This window comes from Dasypus novemcinctus, chromosome 15, assembly GCF_030445035.2.
Source record: "Dasypus novemcinctus isolate mDasNov1 chromosome 15, mDasNov1.1.hap2, whole genome shotgun sequence".
In the NCBI taxonomy this organism is placed as follows: domain Eukaryota; kingdom Metazoa; phylum Chordata; class Mammalia; order Cingulata; family Dasypodidae; genus Dasypus; species Dasypus novemcinctus.
Window position 1 is genome coordinate 101,073,460 of NC_080687.1, and position 26,465 is coordinate 101,099,924.

General features: G+C 42.3%; 1 long non-coding RNA gene across 1 annotated transcript; it reads right to left on the bottom strand.

Annotated features, from left to right (window-relative positions):
• Nucleotides 1-1,673: 1,673 nt before the first annotated feature.
• LOC139436548 (uncharacterized) lies at nucleotides 1,674-25,847 on the bottom strand. Its single transcript, XR_011645873.1, has 3 exons — nucleotides 25,764-25,847; nucleotides 11,157-11,194; nucleotides 1,674-1,752 (listed from the first exon to the last, which is right to left on the bottom strand). It is a non-coding gene; the product is annotated as an uncharacterized lncRNA (long non-coding RNA).
• Between the last annotated feature and the right edge of the window lie 618 nt (nucleotides 25,848-26,465).

Sequence of the window (26,465 nt, forward strand, 5' to 3'; positions counted from 1 at the left end):
CAGGCGGTTCTCTTCGTTTTTGCTTATTGTTTAAAACATTCTTTGAAGAGTCAGAATTCTGGATATATTTTGAGAGTAGGGCCAAAGGTTTTCCTGATGGATTAAATGCAGGGTATGAAAGAAAGAAGTCAAAGACGACTCCAAGGATTTTGACCTGAACAACTGGAAAGATTAAGATGTTAATGCATTGAAATGGTGAAGGTTGTGGAAGGAGCATATTTGGAGGAAAAGATTAGGAATTTGTTTTTAGATATGAAGTGGGGATGCTTATTAGGCTTTAAAGAAGGAATGTCTTGTCAGCTGGGAAAGAAATCTGCAAGGAGTTAAAAAATTTTGGAGTCATCAAATTACAAGTGATATTTAAAGCCATGCAATGGGGACAGATCGAGCTCGTGTGGCTAAGAACCTGCTTCCCATGTACAAGGTCCTGGGTTCAATCCTGGCTACCCCCTCAAAAAAATAAAAGCCATGCCACTACTTGAGATCATTAAGGGAGGAGTTGTAGAAAGAGAGGCATGGAGGTCCAAGGTCTCAGTACTGGGACACGCCAACGTTAAGTGGTTAAGCATACAGGTCTATTATAGCGTGTTTATATTTTATAGTTTTGTTCATGTTGTCTTACCATTTCATTAAACTATGATTTCCTTGACGGATAGGAGCAGCTCTTAGTAACTTTTTAAACAATTTTACTCGATGTATAATTTGTGTACTGTGACATTACCCCAATTAAATGTACAACACAATTGTTTTTATTTTATTTTTTTATCCATGAAAACTTTTATTTTTTTTATTAGATGCTCTTTTTTTTAATATTTATTTATTATTATTATTTTTTAATTACATTAAAAAAATATATGAGGTCCCATTCAACCCCACCGCCCCCGCCCCCCACTCCCCCCACAGCAACACTCTCCCATCATCGCAACACAATTGTTTTTAATTCTTACTTATTTTTGCATATTCAGTGCCTAACACATTGACAGTTATATGGCAGATACTAAAATGTTTTGAGAATGAGTACTGAATTTTTAAGTGAAAGAATGAATGAATGAATGCCATGATCTTAGTCCAGTGTTTAGATCTCTGGACAAAATGTACAAAATGAGGGTGCAGACTAGGGGAATTCTTAGTTCTTTCTAAGTTTTGAAATTTACAGGTCCTGAATATTTGCTTCAGGAGCAAGAAATAACTCTCAGTGAACTGTTCAGTTTTCTCCTGGATTTTATAATGGTATGAAAACATTAAATATTTTAGGAAAATTTTCAACCCAATGAGAAGTTGGTCTTGGCCTTGTTGTGTCAGATTCTAAATATTGAGAGTGATTGAAATTGAATATCTTACCAAAAATCAGGTTAAATATAGCTAATACTTGTGATCTAGTATGGTTTATTACACATATAGATGTAATATATAAAAAAGAATAGTACAAAAAATGAGGGGGATGTTAAATTAACTATACTGTTGAAAGTTTCCTGAATTTCACGAAGTAATTCAGTATGAACTCTAGGTAGATTGTGATAAATTAATGATGTATATTGTAATCCCTGAGGCAACTACTAAATAAACAATGCCAAGAGATATAGCTAAAAAGCCAAAACAAGAATTAAAATGAAATGCTAAAAATAATTAACACAAAAGCACATAGGAAAGGGAGAACAGAGAAAAAGAGATGAGAACAGGGGAGTGGGTATAACTCAGTGGTTGACACCTGCTTTGCATATACAAGGTCCTGGGTTCAATTCTCAGCACCTCCTGAAAAAATAAAATAAAACAAAATAAATAAATTGTGACTCTCATTTAAAAAAAATAGATGAGACAAATAGAAAACAAACAGCAAAATGGCTGACCAAAATCCAGCCATATCAACAATTACATTAGATTTGAATATATTGAACATGTTAATCAAAAAGCAGAGGTTGTCAGAATGACTAAAACATCATGACCAGCCCAATGATGTACTGTCTACAAAAGACATACTTTAAATACAAAGACTCAAAAATAGGGATGGAGATGGCTCAAGCTATTAGGCACCTCCCTCCCACATGGGAGTTCTTGGGTTTGGTTCCCAGTGCCTCCTAAAAAGAAGATGAGCACACAGTGAGGGGGTGGGGAGAAATAAATCAATAATAAAAATAAATAAATAGGGAAGTGGATTTGGCTTAACTGACAGAGCATCCGCCTACCATATAGGAGGTCCGGGGTTCAAACCCAGGTCCTCCTGACCTGTGTGGTAAGCTGGCCCATGTGCAGTGCTGATGCTCACAAGGAGTGCCCTGCCATGCAGGGGTGTCCCCCACGTAGGGGAGCCCCACATGCAAGGAGTGCGCCCCATAAGGAGAGCTGCCCCGTGGGCAAAAAGTGCAGCCTGCCCAGGAGTGGCGCCACACACACACAGAGCTGACACAGCAAGATGACGCAACAAAAAGAAACACAGATTCCCAGTGCCGCTGACAAATCCAAGCAGACACAGAAGAACACAAACAGCGAATGGACACAGAGAGCAGACGGGGGGCGGGGAAGGGGAGAAAAATAAATTAAAAAAAATAAATCTTTAAAAAATAAATACAAAGACAAACACTTAAAAGTAAAAGTATGAAAAATGATTTATCTGGCAAACAGTAAGCAAAAGACTATAGTAATAATAAAATGGAAGGGGCAAAGAGGGACATTTAATGATATATTATGTACTCTTATGATACCTAACAATTATAAATGGGGAGCTTCAAAATACGAGAAGCAAAAACTGACAGAACCAAAGATTAGAATGCATAAGCTCTAAAAATATAAGGTTAATTTACAAAAGTCAATTGTATTTTTATACAATGAAATGAACAATGAAAAGAGCAATGAACAATTGGAAAATGAAAAAAATCTTCTGTTTATAATAGCAACAAAACCATGACATACTTATAGAAAATTAAATACATGTAAGGGAATTGGATGTGGCTCTATTGATAGAGCTGCCTACCATATAGGAGGTCCAGGGTTCGAACCCAGGGCCTCTTGGCCCATGTGGTGCACTGGCCCATGTGCAGTGCTGCAATGCACAAGGAGTGCCCTGCCATGCAGGGGCGCCCTTGTGTAGGCAAGCCCCACGCGCAAGGAGTGCATCCTGCAAGGAGAGCCGCCCTGTGTGAAAAAAAGTGCGCTCGCCCAGAAGTGGCACCACACACACGGAGAGCTGACACAGCAAGATGACACAACAGAAAGAGAAACAGATCCCCAGTGCCGCCGAGAATGCAAGCGGACACAGAAGAACACACAGTAAATGGACACAGAAAGCAGACAATGGGGGGAGGGGGAAGAGGAGAGAAATAAATAAATACATGTGAAATGTGTACACTAAAAAATACTAAATATTGCTGACAAATTAAAGAAGGCTTAAATAAATGGTGAGATATGCTATGATCATGGTTTAGACTTCATATTGTTAATGTGTCAATTACTCCCAAATAGTTCTAGAGATCCAATGAAATACCAATAAACGTTCCAGCAGGTTTTTTTTGTAATTGACAAACTGATTCTAAAATTGCTCAAATTTTAGATTGTTTAAAAGGACCTAGAAGAGCCAAAAAACACTTTTTAAAAAGGAAAAGTTAGAGAAATTGCTCTACCTGATTTCAGATATTACTATAAACCTACATTAATTGAGACGGTGTGGTTTGTCTTAGCAATAGGCCTGTACATCAACAGACTAAAGTCTTGAAATAGATACATACATTTATGGCCATTTGATTTTCAAAAATGGTACAAAGGTAATTCAGTTGGAAAGCATACTCCTTTCCACAGACAGTGCTTGGGAATATATATACACATATGGAAATAATAAAGCCTGACCCTCACCTCTCCCCATACACACAAATTAATGGGGAAAAAAAAGCACACTCCGTAAAAGAAAAAGATGATTAATTAGACTTCATTAAAATAACCATAACAGAGGCCCTCCCTAGGCTCCCAGTTCCCACACAGCTGCCCCCTTCCTGCAGGCCTGGGTTGGGCCAGCAGGCTGCATGGGCCCCACAGGAGAGGGACTTTTCTGGACCAGTCCAGGAAGAGCTGATCTTGGGTGACATTGGGTTGGAGGTGACAGCACAGCCGAGCCTGCCTCCTTTTCTCTGACATGTTAACTTTGTAAACCTGCCTGCTCTTAGCCCAGGTGCCGAGTCCACAGCCTGCCCCAGTGGAGGGGTCATTTGGGTGGAGCCCACCCCACACCCTGTTTTTTTTTGGTTTGTTTCTTTTCTAATAAAGATGGAATGGTTGTCTCTGTAAAAAAAAAACAATAACAGTCCTTTGAAAAACATCCTTTAAAAAATTAAAATACAAGCCACAAACTGGAAAAAAAAATTCACATCGTATCTGACAAAGGACTTGTATTCAGAATATATAGAGAACTTGTACAAATCAATTTTGACAACCCAATTTTTTAAATGGGAAAAAGATTTGGACAGACAACTCACACAATAAGGTATAGGAAATTGCTAATGAATACATTAAAAGTCATCAGGGAAACACAAATGCATCATCAACAAAATGCAAGTTGAAATCACAAAATGTTATAACTTCACATCCACTACAAAGACAAAAACTTTAAAACTGTCAACCACAATTGTTGATGAAGGTGTAGAGCAACTGGAAATCTCATACATTGTTGGTACTACCACTTTGGAAAAAGATATGGAAATTTTTAATGAAATGAAATATACGCCCACCTTTTGACTCATCAGATTTACTCATTAATATTTGCCCAAGGGAATTAAAAATATAAATCCACATTTGTCTGTATATAAGTATGTTCAAAGCAGCTTTATTCTTTATAGTCAAAAACTAGAAATAATGCAAATGTCCCATCAAGAAAGGAATGGATAAATAAATTGTGGTATACCTTTACAAATAAATCACTATTCAGAAATAAAAAATAATTTTCTGATAAATGCAAAAATGCAATGACTCTCAAAAAACATTATGCTGAGTAAAAGAAGCCAGATCCAAAAAATATATGCTGTGGCTTCTGGTTGAACAGGATGGCAGTGTAAGATATCCAGGGTGCTGTTTCCCAACAGAAACTTTAAACAATTAGAAAAAAAGCTGGCAGAGCCATTTTCCTCAATATTCTACAAACAGTTAAAGGGTTGTAGTAAGTGGGTAAGTGCTAAATCAAGAAAATACAGCTTTAGAAACAACAGGAGAGGGAAGCAGATGTGGCTCAAGCAACTGGGCTCCCATCTACCATATGGGAGGCCCAGGGTTTGATTTCCAGGGTCTCCTTGTAAAGGCGGGCTGGCCTGCATGACAAGCTGACCTGAGGGGACAGCTGGCACAGCAAGATGACTCAATGAAAAGAGACACAGAGGACAGACAATAAGAGATGCAGCAGACCAGGGAGCTGAGATGACGCAAGAGTTTGAATGCCTCTCTCCCACTCCTGAAGGTCCCAGGATCAGTTCCCAGTGCTGCCTAAAGAGAAGACAAGCAGACACAGAAGAACACACAGTGAATGGACAAAGAAAGCAGACAGCAAGTACAAAACAAAGTGGGGGGAGAGAAATAATAAATCTTAAAAAAATATATAGGAGAACAGAGTAGGTGCCACTCAGTGGTTGAGCGCCTGCTTCATATGTATGACGTTCCACATTCAGTCTCCAGTATCTCTTTTTAAAAAGGAGAAATTCATGGCATTCATGCATGCCTATCCCCCACCCCCTACCTGACACAGTGTGGAGCCAGCCTATGTTTCCATTGTGGGTCACTGGTCCTGAGCATACTTGGATGCCTGTATGTCTGTGTCCACCTAGCAGGTGGCAACGTGGAAGTCTGAACCAAGAAACTTATCTTGTGCTCACCCTCCTAGCATTTGGCTTTCAGGCAAAGCAGCTTGCTGACAACTAAAGCAGTACAAGAAACAATTAAGTCAAAGTTGGCTGGGGAAAAGGATTACCTGCTTTAAGTAGTATGACAGAGTACCTGGGAGAGGTATAAAGTCTATTTCTAAGGAAGTAGAGAGGGCATTCAAATTCCTATAAATGGGGGAGCAAGCACAAGTCCAGGAAAAGGCTCAGGCTCAGAAAAGAGAGAGAGGACTGGTCTTCTTGATAGGAGGGCTAAACTCTGAAGGAGGACTCCAGCCAACATAGAGACAAATTCCAAAGACTGTGAAAGGTGTTTTTTGTGCTGGTTTCTTGTTTTTGTTATTGCCTGGAAATCAAGGAAATCTCTGCCATATCGTTGGCTGGATATGAACTTAAGGTATAGATAGTTCAGAGACTAAACCCCAAAGTGAACACTTTAAAATATTAAAATGTATAGTGTAGGGAAGCAGATGTGGCTCAAGCAATTGGGCTCCCATCTCAGCATATAGGAGGTCCAGGGTTCGATATCCAGGGCCTCCTGGTGAAGGCAAGCTGGTCCATGTGGTGAGCTGGGCCATGCAGAGTGTTGGCCTGACTGGAGTGCCACCCTCACAGGAGTGCTGGCCCATGCGGAGAGCTGGTGTGGCAAGATGATGCAATGAAAGGAGACACAGATGATAGACAATAAGAGATGCAGCAGATCAGGATGCTGTGGTAATGCAAGAGAGTGATCACCTCTCTCCCACTCTGGAAGTCCCAGGATTGGTTCTCAGAGCTGCCTAATGAGAATACAAGCAGATACAGAAGAACACAGAGTGAATGGACACAGAGAGCAGAAAATGGGGGGGTGAGGATAAATAGATAAATAAATCTTTTTTAAAAAGCATAGTGTACAACCAAAGATTATAAGACAAAGAAACAGAAAACAAAAGGAACAAGATAAAAATCCAGAAATGGTCAATGATGAAGACCTGACTTTGGATATACCAGAAAAAGATTTAAAAAAAGAAAAGGAAAAAAAAAAAAAAAGAATGAAAAGATCCTTAATATGTTCATGGCAAAAAAGGAAAACAGAGAAAGGACTAAAGGATGTCAGGAAAACAGTGAAAGAACAACATGAGAATTTAAAAAAAAAAGAGGTAGAAATGTTGGTATTAAAGACCATAATCACTGAAATGGAAAATTCCCTAGAGGGTTTCAATAACAGATTGGATCTAGCGAAGAAAGAGTCAGTATACTTGAAAACAGGACAATTGAAATGGATCAATCTGAGGAGAAAAAAAAGAAAGAAAAGAGTACCTAAGAGTTACCTCCTGAGAGCCTCAATATTGCTCAAAGGTGGCCACTCTCTAAGCCAAATCAACATGTAAATGCATTACCTTCCCCCCAGCGTGGGACATGACTCCTGGGGATGAGCTTCTTTGGTGCCGAGGAATTACTACCAAGCACCAGCTGGTGATGCAACTAGAAAAAGACCTTGAATAAAAGGGGGAAATGGTAAAGACAAATGAGTTTATATTGCTAAAAGACTTCAAATCAATGAGGAAGTCACCAGGGGAGTTGCACTTAAGCATGACTCAGCAGGATTCCAGAGATAGCCAAAGTAGATACAACCCCAGGTACTGGTGCTCCTGAGGACTATGGAGACACTCAGGCCCCACAGTCATGGCATATGACTCTGGAGTTCAGTACCTTATCAGTGGGCCCTACTTTGGAATTGGTGTTCTTGAGTGTGATGGAGTTGGACTCAGATGTGACCTTTCTACACATGCCTCTTCTGTCACTTTTACTGAACCTGTGGTTGGTGTATACCTAGGAGACTTGAATCTCTGGACTAGCCATGTGCCAGCTGGGCCCTGAGCCTCAGCAGAGTTGCAACACCTACTCTTCGGTTAGTTGGATTTACCCAGGTCAGCTAACAGGGAGGTGAAGATGGTCAACCACCACAACAGGGAACTGAGAGTGCCTACAACGCAAGCAGGAGAATCGCATCCATCAACCATGTGGGATCTAAGCCCCCTCTCAATATAGAGGTGGAGTGGACATCACCATCCCAGGGTCCTCAGGATAGAGGAATAAAATATGGGTTAGAGTGCACTTACTGGTATTCTACTATAGAACTATTGTGACTAGTAATGGAAGAAATTGTAGCATTGATATAGAGAAAGTGGCCACAGGAGTTGCTGAGGCCAGAGAGAGGGAAGAAGAGTGTGATGTGGGGGCATTTTCTGGACTTGGAGTTGTCCTAAATGATATTGCAGGGACAGATGTTTTACATTATATATCCTGCCATAACCAACTGAATGGACTGGGGGAGAGTGTAAATACAATGTAAACTATTATCCATGCAGTGCAGCAGTGCTCCAAAATGTATTCACCAAATGCAATGAATGTGCCACAATGATGAAAGAAGTTGTTGATGTGGGAGGAGGGTGGGTGTGGGGTATATGGGAACTTCTTATAGTTTTTAATATAACATTATTTGTGATCTATATATCTTCAAAAAATGCAATTAAAAAGTAAAATAAAAAATTTTTTAAAAAGAGAAAGATTTCATAGTAGAGACCTAACCTCACAACTGGAGGATCTAAGAAAATAAAAAAAAACCAAACCCAAAGCAAGCAGAAAGAAAAAAATAACACAGATGAGAGTGAGTGTAGATAACTTAAATAGGGAATAAAAGACAAAAGAGAGACTCAACAAAACCAAAAGTTGATTTTTGAAAAGACAATAAAATCAACAAACTCTTATCTAGACTGACAAAGAAAAAAAGAGAACACAACTAAAATCAGAAATGAAAAGGGGAACTTTACCACTGACTCCACAGAAATAAAAAGGATTTTAAGAGGGTACTACGAAAAAAAAAAAAAAAAGAGGGTACTATGAGCACTGTTGGCCAACAATTTAGATAGCCTAGATAAAATGGTCAAATTTCAAACTAACTTCACTAACTGAAAAAGAAATAGAGAATCCCAATAGACCAGTAACAACTAAAGATATTGAATTAATAATAAAAAATCTCCCAATAGAACTAGATATCCATTTCCAAAAGAAAGAAATAAGAACCCTGTCCCATACTTCTTACAAAAATTAACTCAAAATGGATGAAGGACCTAAACATAAAAACAACCACCATAAAACTCCTAGAAGAAAATGTAGGAAAACATCTTCAAGATCTTGTGGTAGGTGGTGGTTTCTTAAACCTTACACCCAAAGCATGAGCAACAAAAGTAAAAATAGATAAATGGGACCTCTTCAAAATTCAATGCTTTTGTACCTCAGAGGACTTTGTTAAAAGGGTGAAAAGGCAGCCAACTCAATGGGAGAAAATATTTGGCAATCACATATCTGAGAAGGGTTTAGTATCTATGATATACAAAGCAGTCGTACAACTCAACACTAAAAAGACAAACTACCTGATTTAAAAATGAGCAAAAGACTTGAAAAGACAACTGTCCAAAGAAAAAATACAAATGGCAAAGAAACACATGAAAAAAATGTTCAACATCCCTAGTGAAATGCAAATCAAAACTACAATGAGCTATCACTTCTTACCTATTAGACTGGCTGCTCTTAAAAAGTCAGAAAACTGTAAATGTTGGAGATGTGGCGAAATAGGATTGCTTATTCACTGTTGGTGGGAATGTAGAATGGTGCAGCCACTGTGGAGGACTGCCTGGCAGTGCCCAAAGAAGTTGAATACACATTTGCCATTTGACCCAGAAATACCATTGCCATGTATATACCCAGAAGAACTGAGAGCAGATACACAGACATCCACACCCCTATGTTCATAGCGGCATTATTCATGATTGCCAAAAGTTGGAAAAAACCCACGTGTCCATCAACTGATGAATGGATAAACAAATTGTAGTGTGTACACATGATGGAATATTATGCAGCTGTAAGAAGAGATGAAGTTGTGAAGCACATGACAACGTGGATGAACCTGGAGCACATTATATTGAGTGATTAAAGCCAGACACAAAAGGACAAATATTGTTTGATTGTGCTATTATGAACTTAATATATTGTGTAAACTCATGGAGTTAATAATTAGAATATAGGTCACCAGAAAATTGGAGAGTAGAGAATGGAAAGCTAAGGGTTAATCTGTGCAGAATTATTAAAAAGGTTGTTTGTAAATCTTTGGAAATGAATAGAATTGGTTAAAGCTTATCATGGTGTTTTCAAATTTAGCAGTACTATTGTATGGGTATGACAGTGGTTGAAAGGGAAAGTCTAAAGTCATGTATATTATTAGAAGGAAAGTTAAAAACTGTAACATGGGCCTCTATAAGATAGTAAAACCTCATGTAAAACACGAATATGGGTGGTATTTCATATATAAGACTGTTTTTTACAAATATAAATACAAATATACTAGAGAGAAGGAAAAAGAATAGCAGCTATGTAGGCAGGGGAAGCACAGAGAGATCGAGAGGTGATGAGTTTTGTTTGTTCCTTTGTTTTTTGCTTGTTATTATTATTATTGGGTTAACGAAAGTGCTCTAAGAATGACTGAAGTGATGAGTGCACAAGTACGTGATTACACTGAATACCATTGATTCTAAACTTTGAATAAATTTATGCTTTATTAATACATATCAATAAACTTGATATAAGTAAAAAATGAAAAAATGAAACCTTCCAGTAAAGAAAAGTCTAAGCCCAGATGGCTTCACTGGTCATTTTTACCAACCATTCTAATAATTAACCCCAATCCTGCTCAAACTCTTACAAAAACCTGAAGAGAAGAAACCACTCTTTAATTCATTCTATGAGGTCAACATCACCCTCACACCAAATCCAGATAAAGGCACCACTAGAAAAGAAAACTAAAGACCAATATCTCTTCTGAATATATATGCAAGAATCCTAAACAAAATATTAACAAACTGAACCCAATAGCACATTAAAAGAATTATACACCATGACAAGTTGAGATTTATCCCTGCTATGCAAGGGTAGTTCAACATAAGAAAATTGATTAATGTAACTCATTCAATAATAGAATGAAGGTTAAAAAAAAATTCCACATGATCATCTCAATTGATGCAGAAAAGGCATTTGACAAATCCAGCACCCCTTCTTGATAACATGATAAAGGACATATATGGAAAACCCACAGCTAACATCGCACTCAGTGTGAAATATTGAAAGCTTTCCCTCTCAATCAGAAACAAGACAAGGATGCCCACTGTCACCACTGTTTTTCACGATTGTAATGGAAGTTCTGGCTAGAGTAATTAGGCAAGAGAAAGAAATGAAAAGCATTCAAATTGGAAAAGAAGAAATGAAACTTACCCTATTTGCAGATGACCTCATCCCATATTTAGAAAACCCTGAAAAAAACACAACAAAACTATTAGAGCTAATAAGTGAATTCAGCAAAGTGACAGGCTATAAGAGCAACATCCAAAAAAATCAGTAATATTTCTATACACTAGTAATGAACAAGCTGAAGAGAAAACTTAAAAAAACTATTCCATTATAATAGCAACTGAAAAAACCAAATACTAGGAAAAATTTAACCAAAAATTCAAAGGAATTATATACAGAAAACTATGAAACATTGCCAAAAGATATCAAAGAAGTCCTAAAAAAATGAAAAGACATTCCATGTTCGTGGATCAGAATATATCAATTCTACCCATAGCAATTTACAGATTCAATGCAATCCCAGTCAAAATTCCAACAGCATTGTTTGCAGAAATGGAAAAGCTAATCATAAAATTTATGTGGAAGAATGAGGGGCCCTAAATAGCAATAACCATCTTCAAAAAGAAGAACAAAGTTGGCAAACTCACACCAGAGCTGACACAACAAGATGACACAACAAAAAAGAAACACAGGCTCCCTGCCACTGACAACAACAGAAGTGGACAAAGAAGAACACGCAGCAAATAGACACAGAACAGACAACTGGGAGGGGGCAAGGGGAGATAAATAAATAAATAATAAATAAACCTTTAAAAAAAAACTTAATACAAAGCTACAGAAATAAAAAAAACAGCCCTCATACTGGCAGAAGGACATGAATATAGATTATTGAAATTGAATCGAAAGCTCAGATATAAGCCTTCACATCTAAGGCCAAATGATTTTAAAAAAGGGTGTCAGTTGGGAAAGAATAATTGCTTCAAACAAATGGTGCTGGGAAAACAGAATGTTCATATGCAAAATAATCAAGGTGGACCCCTACCACATACCATATATAAAAATTAACTCAAAATGGATGAAAGACCTAAATAAAAGAACCAAAATTCTAAAACTACTGTAAGAAAACATAGGAAAGCATCTTCAGGACCTCATGTTAAGCAATGATTTCTTAGACTCTAATTGTACCTGAGCAACCAAAGAAAAAATAAATGGGATTTCATCAAAATTTAAACTTTTGTGCATCAAATAACTTCATTGTGAAAGGGAAAGGACAACTTACAAAATGGGAGAAAATATTTGGAAACCATATATCTGATAAGAATTTAATATCCAGAATATATAAAGAAATGCTACAACACAACAACAAAAAGACAAACAACCCAGTTAAAACATGGCCAGAAGACTTGAACAACTATTTCTCCAAAGAAGATATACAAATACCCCAAAAGCATATGGAAAAAAGGTTCACCATCATTAACCAAAGAGGAAGTGCAAATCCTATTCACGAGATACCACTTCATACCCAGTAGAATGGCTACTACTTAAAAGTAGAAAATAACAAATGTTGGAGAGACTGTGGAGGAAAAGGAAAACTGGTTCATTGCTGGTTGCAATGTAAAATGGCGCACCTGCTGTGGAGAACAATTTAGCAGTTTCACAGAAAGAAGTACAGAATTACTATATGATTCCACCGGTCCTCTTCCAGGTATATACCCCAAAGAATTGAAAGCAGGGACTCAAACATATTTTCACACCATGTTCATAGAGGCATTATGCACAGTTGCAAAAAGATGGAAACAACCCAAGTGTTCATCAACCAATGAATGGACTTTTAAAATGTGGTACATATGTGTAGAGTATACACACGTTATTCAGCCATAAAACGGAAGGAAGTTCTGATACATGTGACAACATGGATAAACCCTGATGACATCCTGTTGCATGAAATAAGCCTGACACGAAAGGACTGATATTGTATGATCTCATGGATATGAAATAATCATAATAAGCAAATTCATAAAGTTAGAAACTGGAGTACAGTTTACCAGGGTCAGGGGTGGGGAAGAGGGAATGGAGAGTTTGTGCTTTGTTGTTACAGAATTTCTGTCTGGGGTCATCTACAGTGGTGATGGCAACACAACATTGTGAATGTGATTGACACCACTGAACTGGATAGCTGAATGTCGTTAAAAGGGGAAATTTTACATGGTATGTATGTTACTAGAATAAAAATTTTAAAAACAAACCATAAGACTGCACAATACAGTGAACCCTAATGCAAACTATGGACTATAGTTAATAGTACAATTATAATAATATTCTCCTATCAATTGTAACAATTTTACCATCCTAATACAAGGTGTTAATAATGGGGGGTTATGTGGGAATCAATTTTCTGCGTGATTTTTTTCTCTAACCCTACAACCTCTCTAATAAAAATAATTTAAAACAAAACAAAACCGTGCTTCCCTTTGTGCTAACCCTTGTCACACCCTATTTTCCTTCCATGTATTCCACGATCCATGGGGAAGTAATCAAAGACCGGAGTCACTTGTTAATCATCTGTGTACCTTTAGGACCTAGTACTGTGTCTGAGCTTAGCAAAATTAATAAATACTCATAGAGTAAATGAAATATATATACATATATATACTGGATGATTCCATTTATATGAAACTCTGGGAGGTGCAAGTTCATCTACAGAGACAAAGTAGATCAGTGGAGTGCAAGCAACGGGTAGCTTCCAGCGCTGCGTCACTCTAGCGGTGTGAGCTGGAGCGGGCCATTCGGCCTCTTTGCTCTTTAGTTTCTTCAAATGTAATAGATAGTTAAATAAACCCAGGTCATATATACTTTCAGGCCCCTTCCAGCTGTAAATTTTTGGTCTCTTTTGCATCTAGCTATATGGAGGAATAAAAGAAATGATGTTTATTATGATGTTTACATTGAATTCCTCAAATTAGCATAATTGCTATGAAGTATTTTTGTCAGTGGAAAAGGAAATAATTGTTTGGTATAATTTTTTGCCAGAGAAAAATATGAATCGATAGTAAAATGGGCCATAAAATTGAACAAAGAATTTTTACTGCAGTAGCAGGAGGCTGTAATTTTGATAGGAAATGCTGAGTAAAGGGTGTGGTAAGTTGCAGGAGGAAATGAAAGCAAAGAAAGAGAAAGAAACGCAACATCGAACAAAATGAGAGCTCCTCATCCAAGTTACTTTCCTGGTACACATTAGGTAACCATAGAAGTTCTATTTATCTTCCCAGTAAGTTAATGTCCATAAGCCAGTACTATTTATAATAGTCAAACAAACAGGGCAAAAAAGAATGCATTTATCTTTTAAAGATTTATTTATTTCCAACTCCCCCTTGTTGTTTGTGCTTGCTGTCTGCTCTCTGTGTCTGCTCGTCTTCCCTTCAGGAGGCACCGTGAACTGAACCTGGGACCTTCCATGGAGAGCGAGGCGCTCAATCTCTTAAACCACCTCAGCTCTCTGCTTTGCTGTGTCTCTCATTGCCTTTCCTCTTTGTGTCTCCTTGTTGCATCAGCTCACTGTGCCTGCCTGCCGCACCAGGTCATCTTCTCCAAGAGGCACCGGGAACTGACACGGGGACCTCCCATGTGGCAGGCGGGAGCTCAATTACTTGAGACACAACTGCTTCCCAGAATGCATTCAATAAGGGCATTTCATAAGGCCCTTCTCCAGGGAACACATTGTCTATTTCCCAGCAATCCCAGGAGGGATTACTTATCCTCCCCGTTTTACAGACAGGGAGATTGAGGGCCTTACAACTGCATTATGTTTCTAAAACCAAGACCTCCTGGTTTTGGAAGGACCAGTGGCTCAGGATGTTGGTAAGAGATAGAGGGCCTGTCATTGCTAGCTTGCTCCCTGGCTGAGAACTAAATGTGACAACATCTGCCTCTGTACCCCTGGCACGTATTCGGTTCTCCACACGGTCATTATCAGGACTAGAAGGCGCAGCTAAGTCAACGGGGAACACCCAGGCCGCGTGTCTTGGAGCAGACCCTGCGCAGGAAGGGCATTTAAGACAATGGAAGCCACTTCCGCAGAGGCAAAAAGAGTGGGACAGCAAAGGGCATTTTCTGGAAATGTGACGTAAAGGGGGTGGCGGGAACTTGGAGTCTATGACAACGGGGCGTTTGGGATTGCAGAAGAGGAGGCCAGAGAGCGTTGTTGGGACTATGGCGACAGTCAGCTTGGGTTGTTTTACCTGCAGCAGCAGGCTGGGAAGCAGGTGTGGCTCAAGCGACTGGGCTCCCGCCTACCATATGGGAGGTGCAGGGTTCGATTCCCGGGGCCTCCTGGTGAGGGCGAGCTGGCCCGCGCGGTGAGCTGGCCCAAGTGGAAAACTGGCCCATGTGGAGTGCTGCCCTGCACAGAGTGCTGGCACAGCAAGGTGACTCAGGATCGGAAGGGCGCAGGATCGGTTCCCGGAGCCGCCTAAAGAGAAGACAAGCGGACACAGAAGATCACCCCGAGAGCAGATAATGGGGAGGGGACGAGGGAAGAAGTAAAAAAAATACATAAATCTTTTTTGAAAAACGGAAGAGCAGGCTGGCTGAGAGTTTTGGCTTATGTGTGGGGGGTGGGGTGCTGGGGCGTGACAAGATCCTACCAGCGATTTAGGGAAACCCGCGGTGACAGGGTAGAGGATAAGCTGGGAGGGGGCCAGCGGTGGAGAGACTAGGCAAGACGTTTTTGCAGGGTTTGAGTTGAGATTTAACGACCGCTGGACGCAGGGCAGCCGAGAAAATGGAACGTAGATCCAACAAGGACTTGGCAACCAGTGCTGGGTGGGAGAGAGTGAGCGGGCGATGCTGGAGCGGAGCTGTTTCTCAGGTTTCAAGCGCGGCTCACACACGTGGCACCTTTATGACTTTGGACCAAGGGCTCACACGGAAAGGCCTCGGTTCTCGAGGAAGCAGGAACTCAGGTTAGGTTGTGTGGAGTCTGGAGTTGTTTACGGAACTTCCCGATGGAAACACGGGCCTGAGGCTTGGGAGCTGAGCTGGCCGGAGGCAGGCGAGTCATCCCTTAACGAGCACACACGGTTGAAACAGCCAAAGTGGATGAGATCGTTGAGGAAGAGCATGTAGCATGAGACAAGTAGTGCCAACATTAGTGACCATGACAGGGACTTTGTGCCCGGGAGCCCTTGGCTTGTGGTGGGAAGAACAGCGAGCGAAGTAAGACCCTGCCCGGGCCCCTCACATGCTCTCTCACTAATTCTCTCATAACACGGTGAGGTAGAGCAGAAGAGGGAGGCAGGTAAGCCCTTGGGAAGGTCCAGGTTTTTTCCAGTTTAAGCAGAAGAAGAGGAATTAGAAAAGGGAAGAAAGACCAAGCTTTTAAAAAGGAACATTAGACCTCCAATGGTCAACTTATCATCCATAGATGGAGCTCCTGTCCCTAATATCCTCTGACCCCAGATAGTCAGGAGGCAACACGAAAAGGTGCCCAGCACCCTAACGGGACATGTGTCGGGGACTAAGTGCATGGCATAGACAGGGAGAGCTTGTTAATCGTGGGCCTGGCTGGACCAGGCTGGTCCAGGAAGACTCAGACTCAAAAAGATACGTGTGTGGGTCACGAAGGTGGCCAAGCCTGGGAGAGTGGAGGAGAGTGCCGCCAAGCAAGGGAGGACCCGTGGCTGTCAAGGTCAAGTGTCTTCTCTTAACTCATATTACAGACTCATAGTGCTTAACCACCTGTCTTCATTTTCATTCAAATTTTCATTTCCTAATGCTGCAGAATACTTATGTGGTCATCAAGTTTGCCAAAACAGTGGCATTTGATTTTCCTTTTCAAACATCAGCATATTTCAGCTTTTGTTTCAGTTTCTATGTATTTTAGCTCTAACATGTACTTACGGCCTTGTGATTTTTTTTTAAGGTACCAGTTTTGGGAATTGAACCCCAGACCTCATAGGTGGAAAGCTGGTGCTCAATCACTGAGCCACATCGACTTCCCTATCTCTTTGCTTGTTTTTGTTGTTTTTAGGGGTTTTTTTTTGTCTCTTTGCTTGTTTTTGTTGTTTTTAGGGTTTTTTTTTTTTAGGAGGCACTGGGAACCGAACCCAGAACCCCCTTGTGGGAAACAGAGCTCAACGCCTTGAGCTACTTCTGTTCCCCCCTGTGATTCTTAAAACGTTAACTCAATGTGACATAGTGTGACATTCTGAACTATTGACATTATGCCTAGAGATCTTTAAGAACAATGAGTTCCCAATTACCTGCAAATGAGTGGTCTGAAAATTGCTTCCTGGAGCCTCAGGAGGGACCCTGGAGCGGGGTCATGTCCTGTTGGTAATGGACATTTGCTACTTGTTGGCTTCCCAGCACCCACTTCCTCTGGGAACTAGTGAGCCTCCTCCCCCCTGACTGTGGCAGTCCCTGGGGCACTATCAGTCAAGGAACCCTGGCTTCTTGCCAAGAGCCATCATTGACCGAAGTTGGGCAGAGTTTACCCTGGGACTGTGCATCTTGAACAGTGAATAAACGACGCACTCTTTAAATAAATAAATAGAAAAGATTGAAACAAGATTTGTCTTTCCAGCAGTGATGCTCTTGGACATCCAGAGATGCCCTGTTTCTGTCTGACCTGGATCTTCTGGTACCTTGATTCTGGGATCTCTCCCGAAATTTTTCTAGTAAGTTCTCTTTTAGAAAAGTCAGCTTCTTTTTGTTTATCAAAAAACCCAGCTCACTCACTGACTGTAATAGAAAGTTCTATGTTTTCAAATTACCTGTCAATGTCACCCATTGATGTGGAAAATCAAGAGCAATAAGAATGACTAGGAAAGTATAATTAATAGGTATTGTGACAAGTGATACTTCTCCTGTATTTTTCTCGGTGAATTGAGTCCACACAGCATTCTCCCTCTGCTGATCCAGTCTCCACCCTCCCCCACCTGACACCTGCTCCAGGGTATGGCTTGTCTAGAACTCATCAGAGACTCCTTCTGTGCTCTTTCCCGGGAGATGACCCGCCTAGGACACATCAAGAGGCTCCTGCGTTCTCTGGCTCCCTGGTTGAGTTTGATCCACCTGTCACTCTAGAGGGAGGGAGACCTGGGTGTGAATTCTCCTAACTCCCACCCTGAGAAGTTGCCTCAAGCTACCTGTGTCCAGTCATGTGCTAACGAACACTTAACAACAGGCTCCCCGCACAAGAAGTCCTGATGTGCAGCGGTTGCCGATTGCCATGTTGCAAATATTCCCACCACGGCTGACTCCAAGCTACCGATGTGACGTCGTTGGACGCAGAGTTAGGAAAAGCTGCTAGCCACTGGCTCCCGGGTTCTGTGAGCTGGCTTGAGCATACCACTCGCCGGCCGTGTCCGCTGGCGAGCGACACCCCACCGCTCAAGGTCGGCCTGCTCGCCACCCTTCTCTCTCCCTCGGGGTTCCAGGGCCCCCTCCTTCTCCTTGTCCTCCTGGGCCCAAGGGTGGTAATAGTTCTCCTGCTGCTTGCTCTGGGAACTTGCATGATGCCTTGTGGTCCCTCAAGTCCTGCCCACTACTTGCAGCCTTTCAAATAGTCCCTTGGTAAGAAAACCCGCCAACCATTCCCACACACACAACTTCTCCGATCCGAAAGGGCATCTTTCTCCTGCCCCAGGAGGCCCGAGGCAGCCCTCGGGGGTCTTGGCCTCCTGGTGTTCACTCTCTCATGTACTCCATGCCCACATTGCATCCAACTTGGTCTCCGTGGGCAGTTAAAGGGGCAGAAGGGATGGGGTGTCACTTCCGAGATTAGGTCACAAAAAAACATACTGTGGCGTCCTTCTTGGCCGCTTGCTCTCTCTCGGATCATTTGCTCTGGGAAAGACAGCTTCCCTGACAAGGCGCCTCCTGGAGAAACCCACGTGGTCAGGAGCTGAGGCCTGCAGACAACCCTGTGTGTGACTGTGAAAGTGGATCCTCCAGCATCAAGCCTGCCAACAGCGTGGGAGACCCTGCGCCAGATCCACCCAGGTAAGCAGATCCACTCTTGACCCTCAGCAACTAGGATGAGATAATAAATGTGCGTTGTTTTAAGTTGTTTAATTTGGGGGTAATTTGTTACGCAGCAGTAAATTATTGATAGAGGCGCCCTGACTGATAGACTCCCTCTCCCTTACCCTTCACATCTAGTCAACCACCTCTTCAGTGTCGCTTACCTGTTCCCGTCTCCCCTTCTCCACTGTATCACCCTAGTTCAAGTCTGAACTATGGTAATAGGTTATTTTTTTAAAAAGATTGATTTTTTATTTATTCCTCCCCCCCCCCCCCCCCGTTGTCTGCTCTCTGTGTCCATTTGCTGTGTGTTTTTCTGTGTCTGTTTGCATTCTTGTCAGTGGCACCAGGAATCTGTGTCTCTTTTTGTTGCGTCATCTTGCTGCGTCAGCTCTCCCATATGTGTGGTGCCATTCCTGGGCAGGCTGTGCTTTTTTCGCGCGGGGCGGCTCTCCTTACGGGGTGCACTCCTTGCACGTGGGGCTCCCCTACGCGGGGGACACCCCTGCGTGGCAGGGCACTCCTTGTGCACATCAGCACTGTGCATGGGCCAGCTGCACACGGGTCAAGGAGGCCCGGGGTTTGAACCCTGGACCTCCCATGTGGTAGGCAGACACTCTATCCATTGAGCCAAATCCGCTTCCCTTTATCATTTCTTTTTTGTTAAAGAAGCTGTAAGTTAACAGAGAAGTCATGCAGAAAGCATAAAGCTTCCACACACATGTAAGAAAGAGGCTTTTAACTGGCCGCCTCCTTTCCGCCCTCCAGCTAGAATCAGTGAAAATCTGTTGATGATGTTCCCCGATTAAAATCTTTCCCTGGCAACCCACTGCTCTTAACGATTGAAAAACATCCTTGCCATGGCTCCCGTGTCCTGCAGAACTGTAAGCCTTCTCCCCTGCCGTCTCGGGTCAGCTCACTGACACACGTGCACTCTCTCCCCCCACTTCAACTTCACCGGCTTCCTCTCCATCGCGCTGTCCACCAGCTCTCCTCCCTGAATCAAGCATTTCAGGCCCGCAGCTTGGAACGCCACTTCCCTGCCAGCTTCTCCCACCTCCCAGTCAGTTCCAATCACCCTTCAATTCTCAGCTGAAATGTCGTCTTCTCAGAAACTCCTTCCCTGTGCGCCACCCAGCCAGGGGTAAATCCGTCCCTGTGCACCTCCACAGCAGCCCTATTCAACGTGCAACCTGTGCGTACCGGGCACCCAGCACAAGCCCCGTCCAGGGATCTGGAGTCTCGCAGATGGTATCCTCTGCCTTTTGTTCCTGGTAGATATCATAATATTAATTTAAATATTTATCTGTTTAAAAATTAATTTAAATATTTACTGGTGTCTCCCTTGTTGGACTGTAACCTCCACGGGACTAGGACCGTCATCGACCTTGTTTACTCCGGCCGGGTTCAGAGCAGGTGCTCAGTTAGGATTTGTTGCGGAGATGAAATAAATGGGCTCTGGAGTCCGACAGAGCTGAGTTGGAATGCCTGTTCTATTATTTACCAGCGGTGGGACCTCGACACAGTTTCCCCGCCAATAAAGCGTGAAACCTGACAGCATCTGCCTCATCGGGCAGATGTGAGGATTAAATCAGATGACGCGTGCAGTGTGCTTAGAAGAGTGCCCCACGCTTAATCCGTGGTTACACAAGTGAGCCATTTTATCACGAAGGGTGAAGCTTACATCTCCTTCATGTCACAGAGAGATCATTTTGAGACTTGGCCCATTTATTGCAGTCTGGATTTTTCTTGAGTCACGTCTTCCACTCTTCTTCCCCGGATATGACAACTTGTTGTTGTTGCTCAGCTTAGCTAGATGTACTTCCTTCAATTCTCTCAGGATTTCTTTGAAAATGTGAACTGAGGCAGCACTTTTTTGTTCGCTGTGCATTTCCCCACTTCTAGGGAAGATTTTTTTTTTCAGCGTATTCGTGGAAGAAAGGAAAATGATCCATGCCCTTTAGGAGAATTCTGTGTTAAGGAATTAGCAGTGATTGCAAGAGCAATGTCTCAAAGGACATGGTAGACATGAAAGTGAAAGAAAAAGAGGAGGTCACGGGGCTACAGCTTTGCTTTTGATTGTCCTGACCAGGATTATTTACAGCAAATCATGATCTATAATTCTGCTATTGCTATTAAATCAGGGGTTCTTAACCGGGGGTCTATGAGCTTGAACTGAAATTCAAATGAACACTGTTCTTGTGGGGATGTGTTGGCGCAGGTATGGGTGTGATATTTCTATTAAATAATATACAGTATAGTGTGGACTTGGTGAGGGCTCAGTGGTTTTTTACCTGACTAGCAAAGGGGTACATGAAAGAAAAAAAGTACTAAATGCATAGAAGAAATAACTTAAAACATGCCCATTAGATTGCCAATGGCAGTTATCCCTGGAAAAAAAAGAGAAAAACGTGGAAGGGACTTTTGTGTTTTAGTCTGTTTGGTAAGAATCTATTACAAAAAAGTATTTCTTATATAATTAAATATAAAGAGAGACTGTTATGTGTATAAGACATAAGAGATGTTGTTATGAGTTAATGAAGAATTTTATAAAAGCAAAAAGCATCTTAATTTACTCTGTCTTAGAAAGAGGAAGACAGAGTTGAAGGAGTCCATTGCACTTCAGGTGGCTTGCTCCACAAATTTTACTCAAAGTTATCTTAACATGAAGGGGACAGCGAGGAGGGGAACGGAGAGGGAAAACTGGAGGAAGGGAGGCTGGCTACTCAGATCATTACTATGGGGTTTCATTATTACTTAAAATCTTATATGCTTCTTTTTTTTTTTTAAAGATTTATTTTATTTCCTCTTCTCCTCCCTCCCCCCCCCCACCGCACCCCCGTTGTGCTCTCTTGTGTCCATTTGCTTTGTGTTCTTCTGTGCCCGCTTGCATTCTCGGAGGCACCAGTAATCTGTGTTTCTTTTTGTTGCGTCATCTTGCCGCGTCAGCTCTCTGTGTGTGCGGCGCCACTCCTGGGCGGGCTGCACTTTTTTCACACGGGGCAGCTCGCTTTGCGGGGCGCACTCCTTGCGCATGGGGCTCCCCTATGTGGGGAACACCCCTGCGTGGCATGGCACTCCTTGCATGTGACAGCACTGTGCGTGGACCAACTCACCACACGGGCCAGGAGGCCCTGGGCTCGAACTCTGGGCCTCCTATATGGTAGGCTCTCTATCAGTTGAGCCACATCTGCTTCCCTCTTATAAGTTTCTAAGATGTTAAAAGGTATTCCTCAAATATTTACTTCTTGCCTCCTTGGTGTAGGTCACTTGCAAGCACGTCACTGCTAGTAGGATAGATTAGACTAGCAGGAGTCACTGCAGCATGTATTAGAATGGGTTAGGTTCTCTCTACGCCAAACTCAGTATATAAACTCACTGCCTTGCCCCCAGCATGGGATGTGACTCTGGGGGATGAGCCTCCTGGCACCGAGGGATTACTACCAAGAGCCAACTAGTGATGCCCTTGGAAAAAGACCTAGACCAAAAGGGGGAAATACACAAATGAGTTTTTATGACTAAGAGATTTCAGAGTTGGGGGACATGGATGTGGCTTAAGCGATTAGGCTTCTGTCTACCTTATAAGAGGTCCAGGGTTTGATTCCCTCTTATGGGCAAGCTGGCACTCATGGCAAGCTGGTCCATGTGGAGAGCTGGCCCACAAGGAGTGCTGGCCCATAGAGGAGTGCTGGCCGGCATGGAGTGCTGGCCCACATGGAGAGCTGGTGCAACAAGATGACACATCAAAAACAGACACAGAGGAGAGACAATAAGAGGTGCAGCAGACCAGGAGGCTGGGATGGCACAAGAGATCGAGTGCCTCTCTCCCACTCCAGAAGGTCCCAGGATTGATCCCTGGTGCTGCCTAAAGAAAAAACAAGCAGACACAGAACATACAGTGAATGGACAGTGAGCACAAAGCAACGGTGGGGGGCGGGGGGAGAAATAAATAAATAATCTTTAAAACAACAGCAAAACCAAAGTGAGTCAGGAGGTCATTCCGGGAGTTATGCTTATGCACATCTCAGGAGGATCTCCCTGACTGCCACAGTAAGCAGTGCCTCAAGCAGGGGCCTCCCGAGGGCTCTAGAGAAATCTAGACACTACAGGCAGGGCAGACAATGCCAGGAAATCAGCACCCCATCGGTGGGCCTTACCTTAGAATATATGTTAACCTATCTCCCAGTGTAGGAGAGTTAGACTCATTTATAACTTTCCTACATATGGTTCTTCTGCCCCTTTTACTGGAACCTATAATTAGCACTATACCCACTAAATATATGTTCCAGAAATTTAAATCTTCTGGCTGTTCTTATACCAGTTGAGTCCTGAATCTCAGCAGAGTTGCAATCAGCACCTACTTTCTAGTTCATCAGACTCACCCAGGAAAACCAACAAAAGGGTGATAAACACCCATCCCAAAAAACACAGAGTATCTACAAGTGCACGTTCATGGCTAGTACAACGCTTCAATATGTGTTCATCAGTTTTAACAAATGTACCATCCTAATGAAAGATGTTGATAAGGGGCGGAAGTGTGTGTGTGTGTGGGTGGAGTATATGGGAATCCCCTATATTTTTGATGTAACATTTATGTAATCTAAAACTTCTTTAAAAATAAAGAAAAATTTTTTTAAAAAAATGGGTTTAGTGCTTAAAGTGAATACAGATCAATCAAAGGTTACAGAAATTCCAAGAAAGTAGGAATCACATTTGGGAGAAGAAGTGCAACATTCTGACAAAAGGCCACAGAAGGTAAGTCTGAAAAAAATCTATTGAATGAGAGTAGGATGTCAATACATAGAAGGCAGACAGTGTAAAATGAAGGGTGAGGAATGCAAGGAAGCTCATGTGGATTAATGCATCTTTTCTCCCAGAAATAGTAAGGAAAAGGGAGACAGGGCTGTAGATCAGTGGTTGACATGGTTGAATGTTTTTTCCCTTTAAAAAAATTGTTATTGAAGTATATCATTCACACATGAACATACATAAACAATAAGTATATAGTAAAAGTTGTGAACTTACAAAACAAACATTCATGTCATCACACAGGGCTCCCACACCCCACAACCAACTCCTTGCATTGTTGTGAAACATTTGTTACAAATTATAAAAGAGCATCATCAAAATATTACCACTACCTATAGTCCATATCCTATATTTAGTGTACTTTCTCCCAACCCACCCTGTTATTAATACCCTTTATTAGTATTATATATTTGTTATAGTTCATGAGAGAACATTCTCATATTTGTTCTGTCCATCCTCCAGATTTCACTGTGCTATACAGTCCTCTGCCTTGTACAGTCCATTCAAACTGTACCCTCAGTGGCTCTCAGTTTCATCACAGAGTCGTGTTGTCATCACCTCAGTCAATTATAGAACATTGGCATTACTCCAAAAAAAATCCCATACCCCCTTATACTCCCCCATCGTATATTTTTTTTGTCACTGCTGCAAAAATACTGCAATATTACTATCATCTATAAGTTACATTAGTTGTAATTACCCCTTGTATGACCATATTCTTTACACTTTGTGATAGAACATTCTTATATTTATGCTATTACCCACAATCTTCATCCACTCCCCAAATCATGTTATACATTCCCTAGGTTATTCTCTAGCTTCCTTTCATTTGACATTTATGTCCCTAGATTACCTCTTTCGGCCACAATCACATTTATAAATCAGCCATGTTAGTGACACTAACTATAAGGTATTACCATCAATTCTATTCCTTGTTTTTAAAATATAAAAGATCCAAGTAGAATTTTAGGCAACTGGAAAGGCTGAATGTAAAGATGCAAGAAAGACTAGGTAATTGATGGGGAAATGTTCCAGAAGAGGAGTGAAAGTCTGAGGTGGAGAAAGGAGAAGTTGGGGAAAAGACGAGATACTTGCAGGCAATAGATGCTCTTTGTACCATCTTCACTGGTGAAAATAGGGGCATTTTGAGATGGAAAAAATATATATTGAAAGGGAGGCTCAATGTGCTAAAAAGGAGTATAGAGGTATACATTGGGAATGTGGGAGTGGGGGTGGGATTTGAAAATATAGAACAATTTGGTTCAGCTGTGGTGGGAAATTTGAGAAGCAGTCAAAAAAATATAGGCACACGGATGTGGTTCAAATAGTTGGGCTCACGCCTATCACACCAGAGGTCCCAGGTTCAATTCCCAGTGTCTCCTAAAGAAGACAAGCAAGACAGCAAGCTGACCCGATGGGTTGGCACGGCAAGATGCCCAACAAGGAGACACAAGGAGGAAACACAGCGAGAGACACAAGTAGGGAGCAGAGGTAGCTCAAATGATTAGGTGCCTCCTTCCCACATGGGAGGTTCTGGGTTTGGTTCCCAGTGCCTCCTTAAAAAAAAAAAAAAAGAAGACAAGCAGACACAGAGAGCACACAATGAACAGAGAGCAACAGTGAGCACAAACAATGAGGGGGAGTGGTGGAAATTAATTAATTAATTAAATCTTCAAAACAAAATGAATTCAAGGGTTGGCAAGCAATAGCCAATACCTCAAGTTTGGAGCAGACCCAATCAATAGAGTTTTGTGACTTCCTCCGGCAGCATTCGATTGACCCGGAGTACAAATAGCAGAGCCAGAGTAAAAAAGGACCCAAATTGGGAACTGGAGAGGGAGGCATGAGTGGAAAATTCAGGAGGAGGTTGAACCTACAGATAGACTCGGCTAAATATAGAAAAGATTTTCTAATCACCTTCTCCAGAAGGGAGCTGCCCACCTTAGGAAGAAGGCTCCCGAGGCAGGCCAGCTGTCGCCGGGCGTTCTCCCGCCTGGCCGTCAGTGCACGGCCACCTGCTTTTCAGGGCACTCACGTACGGGGGAGCCGCCGGAGGAGGCGGCTTTATGGCCCCTCCTGCGTAGCGCTGTGTTGTTGCAAGGCAGCGTGAAGCACATCCATGAATTGGGCAAGGGTGGGAGAGGAAGCGAGTGAGGCCGCCAGCAGGGTCCGAGCTTGGAGAACAGGGAAGGGCGAAAGCCCGTGGTCAATATGTGGACGAGGCAATACACTCGGTTGGAGTGAAGGAGGAGCAGCATGTCCTGGGAAAACAAGGCATCCCGAGAATTTACGACTTGGGGGAAAACAAGGTCCAGAGTGGGGCCATGTTGAGGAGGAGAAAAATGACAACGATTGGAGCCAGAGTGAGGACGAGCCTGGCGATGCTGTGACACTGAGCCCACGGAGCCTGGAGAGCCACTGCTCGCCCAACGCCTCCCCCAGGGGCTTCTGCCCTGGCTGCACACGTGCACAGACGCCAGAGCCCCCTCCTCGCCTCCACAACCAAAAGAGTCTGGGCATGAGACCCGGGGCATTCACGTGCGGGTGGTCCCACCGCCACAGCTGAGCAGGCTGCGATGCCAGGGCAGGAAGTCAAACGCAGTCACAGGTCAGTGATTT